The following is a 19,156-nucleotide window of genomic DNA, read 5'->3' on the forward strand; positions in this document are numbered from 1 at the left end:
TTGCTTGTTTGTCGGATTTGGGGATGGACTCTTTGGCTTTGCTTTTCTTCTCCTCATTGGATTTTTCATGTTCAAAGTTGCAGAAGCCAGATTACAAGCTCATTTTGGTTCAACTTCAGCAACTGTGCATTGCATTGCCATGTAATGTGATGCAATGCTATCTTTCTAGCTCTCCCTTTTTACTTCCTTTTGGATAAACAGACATATTAGGCAAGCATTTTGGAGCTTTCACCTAAATAACTACAGGTGGTGAGATAAGCTGCTCAATATAATTGACCTTTCAGTATATTGTTGCACACACACCATCTATTTAGCAAATGCCCTTGTTATCAACAGCAGCCTTTTAAACTCACCTGAGCTAACAGGTATGTGCGCTGGTTACTCTGCTGCGCTTAAAATTTATTTTTTGGTTTGCTACAATGCCTTTTCTGAAACGTTGTCTCCTTCTGCTGGAACACTGACTTCTTTCATTTAATGCCTGCAGACTATAAAAGAGAACCCAACCCAAAAAGTTTGGTTGATTAGTCTGTGGCATTCTGTTAAACTGTTGCTTATGGCGGTCTCTGTGAGCTTCTCAGCGACATTCAGCCAGCCAGGTATCCTGCCTGCAGTAGATGGAATGTGGCAATGGAACGCTGGCTGCGCGTGTCATAATAGGCTCTGAGCCTTTATATACCTGTGCACAGCAGCAGCCACCTTCAGTCTGCTGCTGGACAGCCAGCAGCAGCAGCAGCAGGAGAGGTATGTAATCAGGAGCCCTCCTGCTAAGGGTAGACAGCTGCTCGTTCCACCCCACCCCCCGCCTTAATTGGTTCTCCTCCCTTCCAACGGTGTTGAGGCGGGTGGGAACAGCAGGGGGTGAAGGTGCTGTGTTTAAAGAGGTGGAGTTATGCAGATCTAAAACGCGTGGATTGCAGCAGCAGCAAGCCGAAAAGTGCAGGCATGTAAGGGATCTAGAGGTTGACAACATGTCTTCTTAACGGGAGTCCAGGAGCTCATCTCCACAAATGGACTTTTCAGGATCCTTGGGTGGCTCCGTAGTTTGAAACCAATTCTGGTTATCGCTTCTCGGCCTTTTGGCTAAGATCAAGTGTAGTATCTGTTCTTATCAGTTTAATATCTGATACGTCCCCTATCTGGGGACCATATATTAAATGGATTTTTAGAACAGGGAGATGGAAAAAGAGCTTGCTCTGTCCACTCCACGCATTGACCTGGTATTGCAGTATCTCCAGGACCGGTGCACCCCTTCTTTAATGCAGTTTCTAAAATCAGAAAGAATTGAATTCAATGTTTTTTGTTCATTTTGCTTGTTTGTCGGATTTGGGGATGGACTCTTTGGCTTTGCTTTTCTTCTCCTCATTGGATTTTTCATGTTCAAAGTTGCAGAAGCCAGATTACAAGCTCATTTTGGTTCAACTTCAGCAACTGTGCATTGCATTGCCATGTAATGTGATGCAATGCTATCTTTCTAGCTCTCCCTTTTTACTTCCTTTTGGATAAACAGACATATTAGGCAAGCATTTTGGAGCTTTCACCTAAATAACTACAGGTGGTGAGATAAGCTGCACAATATAATTGACCTTTCAGTATATTGTTGCACACACACCATCTATTTAGCAAATGCCCTTGTTATCAACAGCAGCCTTTTAAACTCACCTGAGCTAACAGGTATGTGCGCTGGTTACTCTGCTGCGCTTAAAATTTCTTTTTTTGGTTTGCTACAATGCCTTTTCTGAAACGTTGTCTCCTTCTGCTGGAACACTGACTTCTTTCATTTAATGCCTGCAGACTATAAAAGAGAACCCAACCCAAAAAGTTTGGTTGATTAGTCTGTGGCATTCTGTTAAACTGTTGCTTATGGCGGTCTCTGTGAGCTTCTCAGCGACATTCAGCCAGCCAGGTATCCTGCCTGCAGTAGATGGAATGTGGCAATGGAACGCTGGCTGCGCGTGTCATAATAGGCTCTGAGCCTTTATATACCTGTGCACAGCAGCAGCCACCTTCAGTCTGCTGCTGGACAGCCAGCAGCAGCAGCAGGAGAGGTATGTAATCAGGAGCCCTCCTGCTAAGGGTAGACAGCTGCTCGTTCCACCCCACCCCCCGCCTTAATTGGTTCTCCTCCCTTCCAACGGTGTTGAGGCGGGTGGGAACAGCAGGGGGTGAAGGTGCTGTGTTTAAAGAGGTGGAGTTATGCAGATCTAAAACGCGTGGATTGCAGCAGCAGCAAGCCGAAAAGTGCAGGCATGTAAGGGATCTAGAGGTTGACAACATGTCTTCTTAACGGGAGTCCAGGAGCTCATCTCCACAAATGGACTTTTCAGGATCCTTGGGTGGCTCCGTAGTTTGAAACCAATTCTGGTTATCGCTTCTCGGCCTTTTGGCTAAGATCAAGTGTAGTATCTGTTCGTATCAGTTTAATATCTGATACGTCCCCTATCTGGGGACCATATATTAAATGGATTTTTAGAACAGGGAGATGGAAAAAGAGCTTGCTCTGTCCACTCCACGCATTGACCTGGTATTGCAGTATCTCCAGGACCGGTGCACCCCTTCTTTAATGCAGTTTCTAAAATCAGAAAGAATTGAATTCAATGTTTTTTGTTCATTTTGCTTGTTTGTCGGATTTGGGGATGGACTCTTTGGCTTTGCTTTTCTTCTCCTCATTGGATTTTTCATGTTCAAAGTTGCAGAAGCCAGATTACAAGCTCATTTTGGTTCAACTTCAGCAACTGTGCATTGCATTGCCATGTAATGTGATGCAATGCTATCTTTCTAGCTCTCCCTTTTTACTTCCTTTTGGATAAACAGACATATTAGGCAAGCATTTTGGAGCTTTCACCTAAATAACTACAGGTGGTGAGATAAGCTGCACAATATAATTGACCTTTCAGTATATTGTTGCACACACACCATCTATTTAGCAAATGCCCTTGTTATCAACAGCAGCCTTTTAAACTCACCTGAGCTAACAGGTATGTGCGCTGGTTACTCTGCTGCGCTTAAAATTTCTTTTTTGGTTTGCTACAATGCCTTTTCTGAAACGTTGTCTCCTTCTGCTGGAACACTGACTTCTTTCATTTAATGCCTGCAGACTATAAAAGAGAACCCAACCCAAAAAGTTTGGTTGATTAGTCTGTGGCATTCTGTTAAACTGTTGCTTATGGCGGTCTCTGTGAGCTTCTCAGCGACATTCAGCCAGCCAGGTATCCTGCCTGCAGTAGATGGAATGTGGCAATGGAACGCTGGCTGCGCGTGTCATAATAGGCTCTGAGCCTTTATATACCTGTGCACAGCAGCAGCCACCTTCAGTCTGCTGCTGGACAGCCAGCAGCAGCAGCAGCAGGAGAGGTATGTAATCAGGAGCCCTCCTGCTAAGGGTAGACAGCTGCTCGTTCCACCCCACCCCCCGCCTTAATTGGTTCTCCTCCCTTCCAACGGTGTTGAGGCGGGTGGGAACAGCAGGGGGTGAAGGTGCTGTGTTTAAAGAGGTGGAGTTATGCAGATCTAAAACGCGTGGATTGCAGCAGCAGCAAGCCGAAAAGTGCAGGCATGTAAGGGATCTAGAGGTTGACAACATGTCTTCTTAACGGGAGTCCAGGAGCTCATCTCCACAAATGGACTTTTCAGGATCCTTGGGTGGCTCCGTAGTTTGAAACCAATTCTGGTTATCGCTTCTCGGCCTTTTGGCTAAGATCAAGTGTAGTATCTGTTCTTATCAGTTTAATATCTGATACGTCCCCTATCTGGGGACCATATATTAAATGGATTTTTAGAACAGGGAGATGGAAAAAGAGCTTGCTCTGTCCACTCCACGCATTGACCTGGTATTGCAGTATCTCCAGGACCGGTGCACCCTTCTTTAATGCAGTTTCTAAAATCAGAATGAATTGAATTCAATGTTTTTTGTTCATTTTGCTTGTTTGTCGGATTTGGGGATGGACTCTTTGGCTTTGCTTTTCTTCTCCTCATTGGATTTTTCATGTTCAAAGTTGCAGAAGCCAGATTACAAGCTCATTTTGGTTCAACTTCAGCAACTGTGCATTGCATTGCCATGTAATGTGATGCAATGCTATCTTTCTAGCTCTCCCTTTTTACTTCCTTTTGGATCAACAGACATATTAGGCAAGCATTTTGGAGCTTTCACCTAAATAACTACAGGTGGGGAGATAAGCTGCACAAAATAATTGACCTTTCAGTATATTGTTGCACACACACCATCTATTTAGCAAATGCCCTTGTTATCAACAGCAGCCTTTTAAACTCACCTGAGCTAACAGGTATGTGCGCTGGTTACTCTGCTGCGCTTAAAATTTCTTTTTTGGTTTGCTACAATGCCTTTTCTGAAACGTTGTCTCCTTCTGCTGGAACACTGACTTCTTTCATTTAATGCCTGCAGACTATAAAAGAGAACCCAACCCAAAAAGTTTGGTTGATTAGTCTGTGGCATTCTGTTAAACTGTTGCTTATGGCGGTCTCTGTGAGCTTCTCAGCGACATTCAGCCAGCCAGGTATCCTGCCTGCAGTAGATGGAATGTGGCAATGGAACGCTGGCTGCGCGTGTCATAATAGGCTCTGAGCCTTTATATACCTGTGCACAGCAGCAGCCACCTTCAGTCTGCTGCTGGACAGCCAGCAGCAGCAGCAGGAGAGGTATGTAATCAGGAGCCCTCCTGCTAAGGGTAGACAGCTGCTCGTTCCACCCCACCCCCCGCCTTAATTGGTTCTCCTCCCTTCCAACGGTGTTGAGGCGGGTGGGAACAGCAGGGGGTGAAGGTGCTGTGTTTAAAGAGGTGGAGTTATGCAGATCTAAAACGCGTGGATTGCAGCAGCAGCAAGCCGAAAAGTGCAGGCATGTAAGGGATCTAGAGGTTGACAACATGTCTTCTTAACGGGAGTCCAGGAGCTCATCTCCACAAATGGACTTTTCAGGATCCTTGGGTGGCTCCGTAGTTTGAAACCAATTCTGGTTATCGCTTCTCGGCCTTTTGGCTAAGATCAAGTGTAGTATCTGTTCTTATCAGTTTAATATCTGATACGTCCCCTATCTGGGGACCATATATTAAATGGATTTTTAGAACAGGGAGATGGAAAAAGAGCTTGCTCTGTCCACTCCACGCATTGACCTGGTATTGCAGTATCTCCAGGACCGGTGCACCCCTTCTTTAATGCAGTTTCTAAAATCAGAAAGAATTGAATTCAATGTTTTTTGTTCATTTTGCTTGTTTGTCGGATTTGGGGATGGACTCTTTGGCTTTGCTTTTCTTCTCCTCATTGGATTTTTCATGTTCAAAGTTGCAGAAGCCAGATTACAAGCTCATTTTGGTTCAACTTCAGCAACTGTGCATTGCATTGCCATGTAATGTGATGCAATGCTATCTTTCTAGCTCTCCCTTTTTACTTCCTTTTGGATAAACAGACATATTAGGCAAGCATTTTGGAGCTTTCACCTAAAAACCTACAGGTGGTGAGATAAGCTGCACAATATAATTGACCTTTCAGTATATTGTTGCACACACACCATCTATTTAGCAAATGCCCTTGTTATCAACAGCAGCCTTTTAAACTCACCTGAGCTAACAGGTATGTGCGCTGGTTACTCTGCTGCGCTTAAAATTTCTTTTTTGGTTTGCTACAATGCCTTTTCTGAAACGTTGTCTCCTTCTGCTGGAACACTGACTTCTTTCATTTAATGCCTGCAGACTATAAAAGAGAACCCAACCCAAAAAGTTTGGTTGATTAGTCTGTGGCATTCTGTTAAACTGTTGCTTATGGCGGTCTCTGTGAGCTTCTCAGCGACATTCAGCCAGCCAGGTATCCTGCCTGCAGTAGATGGAATGTGGCAATGGAACGCTGGCTGCGCGTGTCATAATAGGCTCTGAGCCTTTATATACCTGTGCACAGCAGCAGCCACCTTCAGTCTGCTGCTGGACAGCCAGCAGCAGCAGCAGCAGGAGAGGTATGTAATCAGGAGCCCTCCTGCTAAGGGTAGACAGCTGCTCGTTCCACCCCACCCCCCGCCTTAATTGGTTCTCCTCCCTTCCAACGGTGTTGAGGCGGGTGGGAACAGCAGGGGGTGAAGGTGCTGTGTTTAAAGAGGTGGAGTTATGCAGATCTAAAACGCGTGGATTGCAGCAGCAGCAAGCCGAAAAGTGCAGGCATGTAAGGGATCTAGAGGTTGACAACATGTCTTCTTAACGGGAGTCCAGGAGCTCATCTCCACAAATGGACTTTTCAGGATCCTTGGGTGGCTCCGTAGTTTGAAACCAATTCTGGTTATCGCTTCTCGGCCTTTTGGCTAAGATCAAGTGTAGTATCTGTTCGCTTCTCGGCCTTTTGGCTAAGATCAAGTGTAGTATCTTTTGAAAAGGCAGTTTTGTCCTTGGGCTGCCCTATTAAATTGATGCATATTACACACTGGTTTGGTGCACTTGTTAGTACGCCAGGTGGCTCATAGAGTTATCTGATGGAAAACATGGCCCTCCAGGATCGAAGTCACTAGGCTGGGTAAGTGTGAGGGCTTTGGAGCAATGTGCCCCAGGAGTAGGCGCCCTGGTGGGAGTCCAAGCTTACTGGGACTGGGAACCCCAGAAAGACTTGGCTTCGTAGCACGCCGCACCTTTGCCAATCATACTTTCTGAGCAACCCCCCCTATTCCTGGCCTCCGGGCTAGGAAGGGGAATTTTTATAAACCCGGTCGGAGGTCCGGTCAGCTTTGGGCTGAGAAACCAACACAGGCTCCAGCTCCACTAGGGTGGCAGCCTAGATGGAAGCTGGGAGCACGAAAACGGCTCTTCTCCGGCTTCGGCTAGGGAGAGCATCGGAGATCCCTGACCCTCGCTGTGGCCTTCTGGCTCGGAGGGATGGGGATGGTTTATTGGGAACCCTCTCCTCCGGGAAGGGTCCACATGAATCCTCACCTCGTGCGCTGTTTTGGTGTGACTTCGGTCACATTTATCAGTGCCTTGGATGCAGCTTCAATCAAAAAAAAATCTGTTCTTATCAGTTTAATATCTGATACGTCCCCTATCTGGGGACCATATATTAAATGGATTTTTAGAACAGGGAGATGGAAAAAGAGCTTGCTCTGTCCACTCCACGCATTGACCTGGTATTGCAGTATCTCCAGGACCGGTGCACCCCTTCTTTAATGCAGTTTCTAAAATCAGAAAGAATTGAATTCAATGTTTTTTGTTCATTTTGCTTGTTTGTCGGATTTGGGGATGGACTCTTTGGCTTTGCTTTTCTTCTCCTCATTGGATTTTTCATGTTCAAAGTTGCAGAAGCCAGATTACAAGCTCATTTTGGTTCAACTTCAGCAACTGTGCATTGCATTGCCATGTAATGTGATGCAATGCTATCTTTCTAGCTCTCCCTTTTTACTTCCATTTGGATAAACAGACATATTAGGCAAGCATTTTGGAGCTTTCACCTAAATAACTACAGGTGGTGAGATAAGCTGCACAATATAATTGACCTTTCAGTATATTGTTGCACACACACCATCTATTTAGCAAATGCCCTTGTTATCAACAGCAGCCTTTTAAACTCACCTGAGCTAACAGGTATGTGCGCTGGTTACTCTGCTGCGCTTAAAATTTCTTTTTTGGTTTGCTACAATGCCTTTTCTGAAACGTTGTCTCCTTCTGCTGTAACACTGACTTCTTTCATTTAATGCCTGCAGACTATAAAAGAGAACCCAACCCAAAAAGTTTGGTTGATTAGTCTGTGGCATTCTGTTAAACTGTTGCTTATGGCGGTCTCTGTGAGCTTCTCAGCGACATTCAGCCAGCCAGGTATCCTGCCTGCAGTAGATGGAATGTGGCAATGGAACGCTGGCTGCGCGTGTCATAATAGGCTCTGAGCCTTTATATACCTGTGCACAGCAGCAGCCACCTTCAGTCTGCTGCTGGACAGCCAGCAGCAGCAGCAGCAGGAGAGGTATGTAATCAGGAGCCCTCCTGCTAAGGGTAGACAGCTGCTCGTTCCACCCCACCCCCCGCCTTAATTGGTTCTCCTCCCTTCCAACGGTGTTGAGGCGGGTGGGAACAGCAGGGGGTGAAGGTGCTGTGTTTAAAGAGGTGGAGTTATGCAGATCTAAAACGCGTGGATTGCAGCAGCAGCAAGCCGAAAAGTGCAGGCATGTAAGGGATCTAGAGGTTGACAACATGTCTTCTTAACGGGAGTCCAGGAGCTCATCTCCACAAATGGACTTTTTAGGATCCTTGGGTGGCTCCGTAGTTTGAAACCAATTCTGGTTATCGCTTCTCGGCCTTTTGGCTAAGATCAAGTGTAGTATCTGTTCTTATCAGTTTAATATCTGATACGTCCCCTATCTGGGGACCATATATTAAATGGATTTTTAGAACAGGGAGATGGAAAAAGAGCTTGCTCTGTCCACTCCACGCATTGACCTGGTATTGCAGTATATCCAGGACCGGTGCACCCCTTCTTTAATGCAGTTTCTAAAATCAGAAAGAATTGAATTCAATGTTTTTTGTTCATTTTGCTTGTTTGTCGGATTTGGGGATGGACTCTTTGGCTTTGCTTTTCTTCTCCTCATTGGATTTTTCATGTTCAAAGTTGCAGAAGCCAGATTACAAGCTCATTTTGGTTCAACTTCAGCAACTGTGCATTGCATTGCCATGTAATGTGATGCAATGCTATCTTTCTAGCTCTCCCTTTTTACTTCCTTTTGGATAAACAGACATATTAGGCAAGCATTTTGGAGCTTTCACCTAAATAACTACAGGTGGTGAGATAAGCTGCACAATATAATTGACCTTTCAGTATATTGTTGCACACACACCATCTATTTAGCAAATGCCCTTGTTATCAACAGCAGCCTTTTAAACTCACCTGAGCTAACAGGTATGTGCGCTGGTTACTCTGCTGCGCTTAAAATTTCTTTTTTGGTTTGCTACAATGCCTTTTCTGAAACGTTGTCTCCTTCTGCTGGAACACTGACTTCTTTCATTTAATGCCTGCAGACTATAAAAGAGAACCCAACCCAAAAAGTTTGGTTGATTAGTCTGTGGCATTCTGTTAAACTGTTGCTTATGGCGGTCTCTGTGAGCTTCTCAGCGACATTCAGCCAGCCAGGTATCCTGCCTGCAGTAGATGGAATGTGGCAATGGAACGCTGGCTGCGCGTGTCATAATAGGCTCTGAGCCTTTATATACCTGTGCACAGCAGCAGCCACCTTCAGTCTGCTGCTGGACAGCCAGCAGCAGCAGCAGCAGGAGAGGTATGTAATCAGGAGCCCTCCTGCTAAGGGTAGACAGCTGCTCGTTCCACCCCACCCCCCGCCTTAATTGGTTCTCCTCCCTTCCAACGGTGTTGAGGCGGGTGGGAACAGCAGGGGGTGAAGGTGCTGTGTTTAAAGAGGTGGAGTTATGCAGATCTAAAACGCGTGGATTGCAGCAGCAGCAAGCCGAAAAGTGCAGGCATGTAAGGGATCTAGAGGTTGACAACATGTCTTCTTAACGGGAGTCCAGGAGCTCATCTCCACAAATGGACTTTTCAGGATCCTTGGGTGGCTTCGTAGTTTGAAACCAATTCTGGTTATCGCTTCTCGGCCTTTTGGCTAAGATCAAGTGTAGTATCTGTTCTTATCAGTTTAATATCTGATACGTCCCCTATCTGGGGACCATATATTAAATGGATTTTTAGAACAGGAAGATGGAAAAAGAGCTTGCTCTGTCCACTCCACGCATTGACCTGGTATTGCAGTATCTCCAGGACCGGTGCACCCCTTCTTTAATGCAGTTTCTAAAATCAGAAAGAATTGAATTCAATGTTTTTTGTTCATTTTGCTTGTTTGTCGGATTTGGGGATGGACTCTTTGGCTTTGCTTTTCTTCTCCTCATTGGATTTTTCATGTTCAAAGTTGCAGAAGCCAGATTACAAGCTCATTTTGGTTCAACTTCAGCAACTGTGCATTGCATTGCCATGTAATGTGATGCAATGCTATCTTTCTAGCTCTCCCTTTTTACTTCCTTTTGGATTAACAGACATATTAGGCAAGCATTTTGGAGCTTTCACCTAAATAACTACAGGTGGTGAGATAAGCTGCACAATATAATTGACCTTTCAGTATATTGTTGCACACACACCATCTATTTAGCAAATGCCCTTGTTATCAACAGCAGCCTTTTAAACTCACCTGAGCTAACAGGTATGTGCGCTGGTTACTCTGCTGCGCTTAAAATTTCTTTTTTGGTTTGCTACAATGCCTTTTCTGAAACGTTGTCTCCTTCTGCTGGAACACTGACTTCTTTCATTTAATGCCTGCAGACTATAAAAGAGAACCCAACCCAAAAAGTTTGGTTGATTAGTCTGTGGCATTCTGTTAAACTGTTGCTTATGGCGGTCTCTGTGAGCTTCTCAGCGACATTCAGCCAGCCAGGTATCCTGCCTGCAGTAGATGGAATGTGGCAATGGAACGCTGGCTGCGCGTGTCATAATAGGCTCTGAGCCTTTATATACCTGTGCACAGCAGCAGCCACCTTCAGTCTGCTGCTGGACAGCCAGCAGCAGCAGCAGCAGGAGAGGTATGTAATCAGGAGCCCTCCTGCTAAGGGTAGACAGCTGCTCGTTCCACCCCACCCCCCGCCTTAATTGGTTCTCCTCCCTTCCAATGGTGTTGAGGCGGGTGGGAACAGCAGGGGGTGAAGGTGCTGTGTTTAAAGAGGTGGAGTTATGCAGATCTAAAACGCGTGGATTGCAGCAGCAGCAAGCCGAAAAGTGCAGGCATGTAAGGGATCTAGAGGTTGACAACATGTCTTCTTAACGGGAGTCCAGGAGCTCATCTCCACAAATGGACTTTTCAGGATCCTTGGGTGGCTCCGTAGTTTGAAACCAATTCTGGTTATCGCTTCTCGGCCTTTTGGCTAAGATCAAGTGTAGTATCTGTTCTTATCAGTTTAATATCTGATACGTCCCCTATCTGGGGACCATATATTAAATGGATTTTTAGAACAGGGAGATGGAAAAAGAGCTTGCTCTGTCCACTCCACGCATTGACCTGGTATTGCAGTATCTCCAGGACCGGTGCACCCCTTCTTTAATGCAGTTTCTAAAATCAGAAAGAATTGAATTCAATGTTTTTTGTTCATTTTGCTTGTTTGTCGGATTTGGGGATGGACTCTTTGGCTTTGCTTTTCTTCTCCTCATTGGATTTTTCATGTTCAACGTTGCAGAAGCCAGATTACAAGCTCATTTTGGTTCAACTTCAGCAACTGTGCATTGCATTGCCATGTAATGTGATGCAATGCTATCTTTCTAGCTCTCCCTTTTTACTTCCTTTTGGATAAACAGACATATTAGGCAAGCATTTTGGAGCTTTCACCTAAATAACTACAGGTGGTGAGATAAGCTGCACAATATAATTGACCTTTCAGTATATTGTTGCACACACACCATATATTTAGCAAATGCCCTTGTTATCAACAGCAGCCTTTTAAACTCACCTGAGCTAACAGGTATGTGCGCTGGTTACTCTGCTGCGCTTAAAATTTCTTTTTTGGTTTGCTACAATGCCTTTTCTGAAACGTTGTCTCCTTCTGCTGGAACACTGACTTCTTTCATTTAATGCCTGCAGACTATAAAAGAGAACCCAACCCAAAAAGTTTGGTTGATTAGTCTGTGGCATTCTGTTAAACTGTTGCTTATGGCGGTCTCTGTGAGCTTCTCAGCGACATTCAGCCAGCCAGGTATCCTGCCTGCAGTAGATGGAATGTGGCAATGGAACGCTGGCTGCGCGTGTCATAATAGGCTCTGAGCCTTTATATACCTGTGCACAGCAGCAGCCACCTTCAGTTTGCTGCTGGACAGCCAGCAGCAGCAGCAGCAGGAGAGGTATGTAATCAGGAGCCCTCCTGCTAAGGGTAGACAGCTGCTCGTTCCACCCCACCCCCCGCCTTAATTGGTTCTCCTCCCTTCCAACGGTGTTGAGGCGGGTGGGAACAGCAGGGGGTGAAGGTGCTGTGTTTAAAGAGGTGGAGTTATGCAGATCTAAAACGCGTGGATTGCAGCAGCAGCAAGCCGAAAAGTGCAGGCATGTAAGGGATCTAGAGGTTGACAACATGTCTTCTTAACGGGAGTCCAGGAGCTCATCTCCACAAATGGACTTTTCAGGATCCTTGGGTGGCTCCGTAGTTTGAAACCAATTCTGGTTATCGCTTCTCGGCCTTTTGGCTAAGATCAAGTGTAGTATCTGTTCTTATCAGTTTAATATCTGATACGTCCCCTATCTGGGGACCATATATTAAATGGATTTTTAGAACAGGGAGATGGAAAAAGAGCTTGCTCTGTCCACTCCACGCATTGACCTGGTATTGCAGTATCTCCAGGACCGGTGCACCCCTTCTTTAATGCAGTTTCTAAAATCAGAAAGAATTGAATTCAATGTTTTTTGTTCATTTTGCTTGTTTGTCGGATTTGGGGATGGACTCTTTGGCTTTGCTTTTCTTCTCCTCATTGGATTTTTCATGTTCAAAGTTGCAGAAGCCAGATTACAAGCTCATTTTGGTTCAACTTCAGCAACTGTGCATTGCATTGCCATGTAATGTGATGCAATGCTATCTTTCTAGCTCTCCCTTTTTACTTCCTTTTGGATAAACAGACATATTAGGCAAGCATTTTGGAGCTTTCACCTAAATAACTACAGGTGGTGAGATAAGCTGCACAATATAATTGACCTTTCAGTATATTGTTGCACACACACCATCTATTTAGCAAATGCCCTTGTTATCAACAGCAGCCTTTTAAACTCACCTGAGCTAACAGGTATGTGCGCTGGTTACTCTGCTGCGCTTAAAATTTCTTTTTTGGTTTGCTACAATGCCTTTTCTGAAACGTTGTCTCCTTCTGCTGGAACACTGACTTCTTTCATTTAATGCCTGCAGACTATAAAAGAGAACCCAACCCAAAAAGTTTGGTTGATTAGTCTGTGGCATTCTGTTAAACTGTTGCTTATGGCGGTCTCTGTGAGCTTCTCAGCGACATTCAGCCAGCCAGGTATCCTGCCTGCAGTAGATGGAATGTGGCAATGGAACGCTGGCTGCGCGTGTCATAATAGGCTCTGAGCCTTTATATACCTGTGCACAGCAGCAGCCACCTTCAGTCTGCTGCTGGACAGCCAGCAGCAGCAGCAGCAGGAGAGGTATGTAATCAGGAGCCCTCCTGCTAAGGGTAGACAGCTGCTCGTTCCACCCCACCCCCCGCCTTAATTGGTTCTCCTCCCTTCCAACGGTGTTGAGGCGGGTGGGAACAGCAGGGGGTGAAGGTGCTGTGTTTAAAGAGGTGGAGTTATGCAGATCTAAAACGCGTGGATTGCAGCAGCAGCAAGCCGAAAAGTGCAGGCATGTAAGGGATCTAGAGGTTGACAACATGTCTTCTTAACGGGAGTCCAGGAGCTCATCTCCACAAATGGACTTTTCAGGATCCTTGGGTGGCTCCGTAGTTTGAAACCAATTCTGGTTATCGCTTCTCGGCCTTTTGGCTGCGATCGTATGACTGTACCTTGATTGGTGCGAGTCTCCTGGAGGAATCCGGACACTTTTGTGGAGGATTTTCTGCTTTTTCCTGTGGTATTCCATACCGACAGAATCCAAGATGTCTTTTGTGAAGAACACCATCCGTTTGTCCGTGGATCCATCTGACCAGAACAAGAACAACGTGGTTTTCATTGTCCAAGACATCGTTGAAGGCAAAGCTGGAGCAAGACGTTCTGAGATCTTCAGTGTCAACGAATTTTCACGTCAAGGTAATTATGACGTTACCTTTATGGACCAGGATGTTTGCCTTAATGTCTTTGAATGGCTCCGTGGTCACTCTAGTGACCCCTGCTTGGAAGGAGTTAGATGGGAACCTTTGTTTGGTCTGCAAGAAAAGGAGGTGACTGTGACTGTCTATAACCCTTTTACAGACCCTGAGCTGCTGGAGTGCTTCCTCTCTCGCTACTGTGAATATGTGCGGAAGGGAGTGAAGCAAGTCAATTGTCTAGGAATCTTTAACTGTCAGTATAAATTCCGTGTGAAATTGAAAAGGGATCCTGACAGTGTGGGGGGCTTTAGACACCCTCCATCAAATTTTTCCGTTGCAGGCCATAGAGGTTTCCTCTTTTACCCAGGCCAGCCCATGTTTTGCCGTAGATGCTTTTCTTTCGGACATACCATGGTAACATGCCTTAAAGGGCAGTGTTGCCGAAATTGCAGAAAGGAGGGGCATATGGCCAACCAGTGTCCAGAGGCCAAGTCCTGTGATGTCTGTGGGAGTAGTGATCACATGTATAAGGACTGTCCTATGAGTGCACCTAGACGTTCTGATAAAGAACAGAAGGAGGAGGAGCTGGAGAGGAGGCAGATGGCAAGCGCACTGAAAGTGCTGGAAAGATTGGAGAGGGAGGAGAGAGAGGGAAGGAGGCGGGAAACTGGTAGAGCCTCTCCCTCTACGGCGCCAGAGGAGGTGTCCCTGAGACCATGTTCTTCTTCTGCTGAAGAAATGAGGAAGAAGCGGAAGGAAGAAAAGGAGTTCTGGAGGGAAGTGGCAAAGGTGGAGAAAAAGGCAGTGTCTGCGAGAATATCTAGGAAAGTGGTGGAAGCAGAGCTGCCTGAGATGATGACTTTTGGAGAGGCAATGGACGCAACAGGATGTGAAGTGCAAATCTCGGAACCCGACAGTCCTGAACACCCTTCGGGTCCTGAAAACATTGAAGATTTTTCTTCGGAAGATGATAGGGGTGCAAAGAAGAGTCGTAGGGAGGATGGTGGGGGCAGTGATGATGCAGTTTTTAGTGAGCCTCAGAGGAAGATCAGAACTGCCAGAATGAGGAGTGTGGCTGGTGAAGCCAGCGGGTCGGAAACCAGCTGTTCTGTTCTGATGGCGGAGGAGGATAGTGGTGGTGCTGGATAGTGTCACCATATAATATTGTAAATGTTTTTTCTTTTTGTCCTCTTGTGAGCTTTGGTTTAGGCCAAAGGCTATTTCTTTGTGTAATTGGTGAAGGAGTAGAAGTATTATGGGATTTACCATAGTGTCCCAAAACGTAAGAGTGTTTAAAAGTAAAGTAAGAAGAGCTGCTATTTTTGAGTTTTTAGCTATGCAAAATGCATCTATTTTTTGTTTACAAGAATGTGGGGTAGTGGATGGTGTGAAAGGGGATGAATGGTCTTATGGAGCGTCTGTGTGGTCGGGGAGTGCATGTAATAAGAATGATGGTGTGGGTATTTTGGTTAAAGGAAGGGAGGTTGTTTTGAGTGATTATTTGGTTATTGAGGTGGGGAGATGTATCCTTGTTAATTTTGTATACAAGAATGTAAAGTTTTGTGTTATTAATGTTTATGCGCCAGTTGAAAAAAATGAGCGCAAAAATTTATTTGAAAAAATTAAGCTTTTTGTTCCAGGAAGAATACCTGTGGTAATTGTGGGTGATATGAACTGTGATGTGGGGAGAGTGAATGTGGATGTGTCTGGGAAAGCATTATTGGAGTTAGTGAATGATTTTGGGTTGTGTGATATGCAGCGCGTGTGTAACATGAATCCTTTGTTGAACACTTTCTTTTCTGAGAGTGGTAGGGTACAATCCAGATTGGATTATTGTTTTATTTCTAAAAATATGGTTTCTGTTAATTATAGGCAGGAAAACGTTCTTTTTTCAGATCATGTGTGTATGTTGTGTGAGTTGGATATAAAAGTTGATGGAGTGTTTGGGAGAGGATTGTGGAAGTTAAATGTTAAACTGTTAGAGAATGAAGATGTGAGAAAGGAGTATGAAAGGCGGTATGAAGAATGGTGTAAGCATAAAAATGAGTTTGGGAATGTTTGTGAGTGGTGGGACTGGGTGAAGAAACAAACAAAAATGTTCTTTAAAAATTTAGGATACAAGTATGCAGCAATTAAAAGAGAGAGTTTTGTTAAACTGAACGCGCGGTTGAGCGTTTTGTATAAGTTAAGGGAAGGAGGAGTTGAGGTGGAGGAGGATATTTTAGAGGTAAAAAAGGAGATTAGTGAGTTTTTGTTGGAGAGAGGGAGAAGCATAGTGTTTAGGGCAAAGATTGATAAGATGGAGCAGGATGAGAAATGTTCTCGGTTTTTCTTTAAAAAAGTTTTTGGAAAGAAACAGAGTATGAGCGTGGTGTATGGAGCAGATGGAAGTGAGGTGAGTGGAGAGGATATGTGTGAAGAGGTGGCTAAGTTTTATGAGGATCTGTATGCAGTGAAACAGAGGGATGAATGTTTGGAGAATGATGTTTTGAGTGTGTTAGAGAGTAAGTTGAGTGAAGCAGAAAGAGAGAGAGTGATGGGTGAGGTGACTGGTGATGAGGTATGGAAGGTTATGTGTAGTATGGCTTTGAATAAGACGCCGGGGGAGGATGGCCTCCCAGTAGAATTTTATCGTGTGATGTGGGGTGTGATTGGTAAGGACTTTGTGGATGTATGTAAGTATATGTGGGGAAACATGGAGGTGGCTGAGAGTATGCGTGCAGGTATGGTTGTGTTAATTCCTAAGAAAGGGGATTTGAAAAGTCTGAGGAATTGGAGGCCAATAACGTTACTTAATTGTGATTATAAAATCTATGCAAAACTTATGGCTAATAGGATGCGTGATGTGATAGAGAGTGTGATTGGGGATGAGCAGTGTTGTGCGGTACCTGGGAGGCGGATTCATGAGTGTGTGTGTATGTTAAGAGATTGTCTATGGGATTGCATGGGTCGTAAGAAGAGTGTATTTTTGTTAAGTTTGGATTTTGAAAAGGCTTATGATAGGTTGTCGCATGGTTTTTTGTTCAGAGTGTTGTTAAAAATGGGTTTTCCGGCTGATTTTGTTGGGCGAGTGAGAAGTTTGTATGCGGGTGTTTATAGCTGTGTTTTAATGAATGGGTATGTGGGTAGGAAAGTGAATGTGTTTTCGGGTGTGCGACAGGGGTGTCCTTTGTCCCCTGTAGCATTTATTTGTGCAATTGAGCCATTGTTGTGTATGCTGAGGAAAGATAAGGTAATTCGTGGTGTGCAAGTGCCGGGAGGTGGAGGAAAAGAATGGAAGGTGAGTGGTTATATGGATGACGTGTGTGTATTATGTGATTCTGAATGTTCGGTGAGGCGGGTGAAGTTGTTAGTGTCTATTTTTTGTGGTGCATCTGCGTTTAAAGTGAATTGGGAAAAGAGTGAGTGTAAGGGTTTTGGAGGCGGAAGTTTAAGTAGGGATGTAGGTGTGAATGTAGTGAATGGACCTATTAAAGTTTTGGGTGTGAAGTTTTCAGAGAGTTTGGATGGGAAAGAAAGTTGGGATGATGCGAAAGGAAAAGTTGAGCAGAAGTTGAATTTTTGGAAATTGAGGAGTTTATCCTTTTTTGGGAAGATTTTAATTGTTAAGAGTGTGGTGTTGCCAATATTTTTATATATTGCGGTAGTATTTCCACCAGGATATATGTGTATGAGAAGCTTGAATAGAATTTTATTTGTTTTTTTGTGGAACTCGAAAATGGAGAGAGCTAGGAGAGAAATTTTGGTTAAAAGAGTGGAAAAAGGTGGTTTGGGTTTTCCGAATTTGGACGTGTTTTTTGGTGTGAATATCGTTGTGTTTGTTTTGAAAGTGATTAGGGCGGATGGAAAGTTTTCATCTATGTGTAGGTATTTATTTGGAGCGTATTTGTTTCGTTTAAAGTGGCAAGAAAGGGATTTGCGATGTCCGATTGCTTTTGAGGTGCCTGTATGGTATGTGTGGGTTTATAAGTTTTTGGTGAGGTATGAACTGTGTGATGCAGATGTGAGATTGCTGGAGAATAAGAAGGCTGTGTATAGGATGATTGAATGTAGAGAGGTAGAATGTGGAATAAATATGGTTAGGGGTGGTGATGTGCAGAAGGTTTGGAAGAAAGTGCGGATGAGTGGTATGACCAACAAACAGAGTGAAGTTGTGTGGCAGTCTTTACATGGAGTATTACCTGTGAGAGAGTTTCAGAGGAATAGAGGTTTGGTGAGGAGTGAAATGTGTCCAAGAAATGGCTGTGGTGGAAGGGAAAGTGTGTTGCATGTTTTTTGGAATTGCCAGTATGCTAGAGATGTGATTGGGAGAATGGGGCCTTTGTGTAAAGAATTGTGTGGTGTGAATTTGTTGTCTTTTGAGTTGTTTATGTTTGGTTTGGGAATATGTGATGGGACGAAGGAAAGAGTCTTGTGGTTGATGCTTGCATGTATAAAGGAAGTGTTATGAGATGTGAGGAATGTGTATGTGTTTAAAAGGAAGGAAATTGCTGTAAAGGATAGTGTGAAGGTGATTTTGGGGAAGATGTATGTGTGTTTCCTATGGGACAAAAAGAGGAGAGGGGAAGTGGATGCGGAGGGAATATGGAAAGTTAAAAAGTGGAGATATATTGTTAGTACCTCTTGATTTTTGTTATTGTTGTTTTGAAATATGAAATAAATATTTCCGATGATGATGGGGACAGCAAATTGCGTATTGGATTTGACGCAGCTGTTTTGATGGAATTTTCCTTTGTCTGGTTTTCATAGACTGTGGAATTTCCTCGTCTGAGGAGAAAAAAAAAAAAAAAAAAAAAAAAAAATCTGTTCTTATCAGTTTAATATCTGATACGTCCCCTATCTGGGGACCATATATTAAATGGATTTTTAGAACAGGGAGATGGAAAAAGAGCTTGCTCTGTCCACTCCACGCATTGACCTGGTATTGCAGTATCTCCAGGACCGGTGCACCCCTTCTTTAATGCAGTTTCTAAAATCAGAAAGAATTGAATTCAATGTTTTTTGTTCATTTTGCTTGTTTGTCGGATTTGGGGATGGACTCTTTGGCTTTGCTTTTCTTCTCCTCATTGGATTTTTCATGTTCAAAGTTGCAGAAGCCAGATTACAAGCTCATTTTGGTTCAACTTCAGCAACTGTGCATTGCATTGCCATGTAATGTGATGCAATGCTATCTTTCTAGCTCTCCCTTTTTACTTCCTTTTGGATAAACAGACATATTAGGCAAGCATTTTGGAGCTTTCACCTAAATAACTACAGGTGGTGAGATAAGCTGCACAATATAATTGACCTTTCAGTATATTGTTGCACACACACCATCTATTTAGCAAATGCCCTTGTTATCAACAGCAGCCTTTTAAACTCACCTGAGCTAACAGGTATGTGCGCTGGT

At 44.3% G+C, this 19,156-nt stretch overlaps 10 non-coding genes and 1 pseudogene across 10 annotated transcripts; all 11 read left to right on the forward strand.

Annotated features, from left to right (window-relative positions):
- Positions 1-1,060: 1,060 nt before the first annotated feature.
- Positions 1,061-1,251, forward strand: LOC141230724 (U2 spliceosomal RNA). Its single transcript, XR_012297175.1, has one exon. It is a non-coding gene; the product is annotated as a U2 spliceosomal RNA (small nuclear RNA).
- Positions 1,252-2,364: 1,113 nt separating this feature from the next.
- LOC141230229 (U2 spliceosomal RNA) lies at positions 2,365-2,555 on the forward strand. Its single transcript, XR_012296782.1, has one exon. It is a non-coding gene; the product is annotated as a U2 spliceosomal RNA (small nuclear RNA).
- A 1,115-nt stretch (positions 2,556-3,670) lies between these two features.
- On the forward strand, positions 3,671-3,861 carry LOC141230926 (U2 spliceosomal RNA). The gene has a single exon (XR_012297373.1). It is a non-coding gene; the product is annotated as a U2 spliceosomal RNA (small nuclear RNA).
- Positions 3,862-4,972: 1,111 nt separating this feature from the next.
- LOC141230725 (U2 spliceosomal RNA) lies at positions 4,973-5,163 on the forward strand. Its single transcript, XR_012297176.1, has one exon. It is a non-coding gene; the product is annotated as a U2 spliceosomal RNA (small nuclear RNA).
- Positions 5,164-6,278: 1,115 nt separating this feature from the next.
- LOC141230399 (U2 spliceosomal RNA) lies at positions 6,279-6,436 on the forward strand (annotated as a pseudogene).
- A 524-nt stretch (positions 6,437-6,960) lies between these two features.
- On the forward strand, positions 6,961-7,145 carry LOC141230293 (U2 spliceosomal RNA). The gene has a single exon (XR_012296843.1). It is a non-coding gene; the product is annotated as a U2 spliceosomal RNA (small nuclear RNA).
- A 1,115-nt stretch (positions 7,146-8,260) lies between these two features.
- LOC141230137 (U2 spliceosomal RNA) lies at positions 8,261-8,451 on the forward strand. Its single transcript, XR_012296693.1, has one exon. It is a non-coding gene; the product is annotated as a U2 spliceosomal RNA (small nuclear RNA).
- A 1,115-nt stretch (positions 8,452-9,566) lies between these two features.
- LOC141230191 (U2 spliceosomal RNA) lies at positions 9,567-9,757 on the forward strand. The gene has a single exon (XR_012296746.1). It is a non-coding gene; the product is annotated as a U2 spliceosomal RNA (small nuclear RNA).
- A 1,115-nt stretch (positions 9,758-10,872) lies between these two features.
- Positions 10,873-11,063, forward strand: LOC141230726 (U2 spliceosomal RNA). Its single transcript, XR_012297177.1, has one exon. It is a non-coding gene; the product is annotated as a U2 spliceosomal RNA (small nuclear RNA).
- A 1,115-nt stretch (positions 11,064-12,178) lies between these two features.
- Positions 12,179-12,369, forward strand: LOC141230727 (U2 spliceosomal RNA). The gene has a single exon (XR_012297178.1). It is a non-coding gene; the product is annotated as a U2 spliceosomal RNA (small nuclear RNA).
- A 6,155-nt stretch (positions 12,370-18,524) lies between these two features.
- LOC141230368 (U2 spliceosomal RNA) lies at positions 18,525-18,722 on the forward strand. The gene has a single exon (XR_012296897.1). It is a non-coding gene; the product is annotated as a U2 spliceosomal RNA (small nuclear RNA).
- Positions 18,723-19,156: the final 434 nt, after the last annotated feature.

Source organism: Phyllobates terribilis, unplaced genomic scaffold (assembly GCF_046119375.1).
Source record: "Phyllobates terribilis strain yellow unplaced genomic scaffold, ASM4611937v1 Scaffold_499__1_contigs__length_1316695, whole genome shotgun sequence".
Taxonomy (NCBI): Eukaryota; Metazoa; Chordata; class Amphibia; order Anura; family Dendrobatidae; genus Phyllobates; species Phyllobates terribilis.